The sequence below is a fragment of the Athene cunicularia genome (assembly GCF_003259725.1).
Source record: "Athene cunicularia isolate RWA chromosome 1 unlocalized genomic scaffold, athCun1 chr1_part2, whole genome shotgun sequence".
NCBI lineage: Eukaryota > Metazoa > Chordata > Aves > Strigiformes > Strigidae > Athene > Athene cunicularia.
This window is the reverse complement of record NW_020799092.1, coordinates 68,502,662-68,506,075: the sequence shown is the minus strand read 5'-3', so window position 1 is coordinate 68,506,075 and position 3,414 is coordinate 68,502,662. Positions and strand designations below refer to the sequence as shown.

The 3,414-nt window shown below is 39.8% G+C and overlaps 1 protein-coding gene across 1 annotated transcript in view; it reads right to left on the bottom strand.

Moving 5' to 3' along the window:
- SRPK2 (SRSF protein kinase 2) overlaps positions 1-453 on the bottom strand; it is a 101,071-nt gene extending 100,618 nt beyond the window's left edge. Inside the window, 1 exon segment of the mRNA XM_026866468.1 lies at positions 399-453. The gene's annotated coding sequence lies outside the window, so the exon portion shown is untranslated.
- Positions 454-3,414: the final 2,961 nt, after the last annotated feature.

Genomic DNA, 3,414 nt, shown 5'->3' with positions numbered 1-3,414 from the left:
CGCTGCCCGCGGGTGCGCGGGGCCAGGGTCTGAGCGGGGAAAAACCGAAACAAAGCGCCTGTGGCACGGATCGTCTTCCCGGTCAGTTCTCTAAGCTCCATCGGACACCCTCGAAAACGTTCAGATCAAGAGCCCTGAAAAATATGGCTCTTTGAATCGTTTTTGTCACAAAGAATGAAGTATTAAATCACTACTTTCATACGCGGGCTAGAAATCAGACATCGAAAACGCTACGCATACCTGCATTTTATTTTTTTTTAGTGCCCTGCCTCTAATTTCCTCCAAATGTACTTCGAAAAGTAATATTTCATTTTCCAACATTTTTTTTCAGTATCTATTAATTACCAATCTAGCACTTGTAACGACTAAGCGGAAACACCCACCAGGCTAAACTGGGCTGATACCTCATCACTGTCGTCACAGAAACCGCCTGGCAGCGCACCCCAGCACAGACACCCCGACCAACTGTTACTACGGGGGAGATGCACCCTTGTGCCGTCTGTCACTTGTCTCACAAGGTCCTGTCAAAGCAGAACAGATTACTGAAAAATGAAGTCACCAGGAGCTTGGGAGTCAAGAGGTTTGTCACGAAAAAAAACCAAAGAATAATGCCAAGGACGTGAGCATCATTTTAAGATGCTATCCTTGCAGGAGACCGTAGTGCCACCTATGGAAATACTGGTAAAACCTGTGCAACATTAAGATTATGTCCACTTGTTTACCACCAGAGTAAACTTCAAACTATTAGGGAATTAACCATTCTATGACCGCAGAGCTTCAACCTGATATTCTTCTTTCTTTACTCATATTTAAGACACAAAGCCTCAGAAATGTCAGAAAACAGAAGAATGAAGAGAAACTAGGGGGTTTTGGTGTTGGGCATTTTTTTAATCAATGTTTAAATACTGTTATTACTACTTGAATGAGTTTATCACCCTTGTGCTATGATGGATGGGTTGCAAGTTAGCAGCGATTGTCACCTGGATAAGCGTATGCCACTTGCTCTTCCCAAAACATGACTGGAGAAACCTCCAAGAAGAATCTCAGTTCTCGCATCCAAAGTAGATGCTTCCCAGAGCTTTCAAGACACGCCTTTGAAATGTCCGTATGTCCACAACTGGCTCCACTGCGTGACTGAAAGGACCATGCAAAACTTCCTTTACCATTGCCCATCCCAGGCAGCAACTGCTCCTCTGGTCACAGACTTCTCTGCCCACCCAGACTCATGTCCCAACTCAGGCAGAAGTTCAACTACCACAGGAAAGTCCAGGCTGGTGGCTGGGAAACCTCCCAGGTTCTGGGCAGCTCCAGAGCTGCAGCGGGCTGGAGAATAAGCTTGCTGATCTAGTCTCTTGGATCTCATTACTGAAAGTCCATAGCAGTTCTTGTTTAGGCCATGTGCATCTTTCCCTCTGTGCCTCAGTTTTCCAGCTATCAAGAGAGGATGACAGCATCAACTCCCTGGGATACTGTTGTTTTGGGTTTTTCTCCAGTTAAAAACCAACCTAAAAACCAATGACAAAACACCAGTGAGCATCCCCAAGTACCAAATTATCTAATTTTGTGCTCAGTGCAGGCTCAAAAATGGCTATTCAGTACAGCTTACAACTGCACAGTGGCTAAGAACTGAAAACACTAAACGTCCACCCAATCACTGAAAGACTCACGTTACAGTAAAAAAAATTCTGACGTGACATTAAGAACTATGCTGTACTGCACAAAGGCCCCATGGACAGCTTTAATACCTCTTCATTTTCAACTATACACTGTTATTTAAAATTTTAAGATTTTTAGTGCATCGCAGGACATTGGTGTTGATCATACAAATTATGCAATGCACTGGATATATTTTTACTTATTTTAAAGATTGTTTTAAATAAGTGGAGGAAGGCTAACTTTGTAATATTAGGGTTATCATAACACAGTATTTTCTAACACATTTATGTTTAAACTGTATAAAAGCAGTGCAAAAGATCAAACAGACCAAAGAACAGTGGTACAATGTGATCAGAAACATCTACTGCAGGACTGGTTGAGGTATTCAGAACACTGCAAAAATATTTCTCTGAGACTGCCTTTAAGAAAATTCAGAAAAAAAATTACTTTTTCTGAATACAGACTACTTCATATTACACAGGTTAAAAGAAAGTATGTGTACTTCTTAAAGACCAGCACACCTGCAATTCCTTAGGGATTCTCTCTTCCTACTCTAACCCAATATGGTTCAACAAGAGCAGATTACTTTGTTACACATTATGATAACACATTTGTGTTGTCAGTACTAAATGCCACATCACAGAAATTTTTGTGGGATGGAGGAGACTAAAGGTTTGGACAGCTTTGTTGAGAAAGCTTATCCTTCTAGTACTCTACTTCCCCACCCCCTTCTGTACAAAGGAATGTTAGGACACAGCTCTCTTAGTTGCTTATCCTCACTTTTGGACAGAGATAAAATTGACAATTCGGAAGTACAAACTAAAGTTCAATTCCCCTACCACAGATCTTTGACACTGACTGCCTAAATATGTTCCTCAATATCATAATCCAACAATTTTTAAAATTACTTCTGAACACGCTTAACCCTGTTAAAATTTAAAATGGATTATATAAACAGATACTAACCAGGCAGGATTTTATGGCAAAACAAAATTCACAGAGTTTGGAATAAAGTGATCAACCAATCCATTCCATAAGCAAGCCTCCAGATAAGCTTTTCAATGGATGCCTAGAGATTATCACACTTACCTTTATGGCTAGCAACACATTACAAGATGTTAAAAATCAAATCCGACATGTTAGTTACTTCACTGCAAACTTAAAGCCCCTGGATGCTCCAAGAGATGCACAAGCACATTTATCTCTGATGGTATTCCAGCACATAATTTAGTTTTACTTTTGGCAACAAAGACTTTATCGCAGTAAGAATTTAAATAAAATTACACCACGGGAAAAAAAAAAAAAAAAGATTCTAGCATCATTAATGAACATTCCATTCCACAAGTTGGTAAAACCTCCATGACGAGGTTTGGGGGGAAGTTTTCTTCCTTTCCCCTCTCTGCTTCTCTCCTGTCAATTTGAAGCATTTTCTTATTTGGGATTTACCTATCTTTTGTCTCTATCCGAGAATTTTGCAATTGGACCCATTTCATTCATTTATAAAAGCAAATCTGTACCTTTACACATCTATACTGCACCCCCAAGGTCAGGCTGATACCACCATTATCCCTCCTGATACAAAACTGACCATGGAAATAATATCACCAAAATAAAAACAGATTAATTTTACACTAAGTGCCTTTTAGGGCATAAGAGAAAAACGGCTGCAGAAACAGCAATGATATCACTTGTTTATTTTGATTATTTATAAATTACACATCCAGAAATCTGGGCTCATTTACAGAATTTTTTAGAACA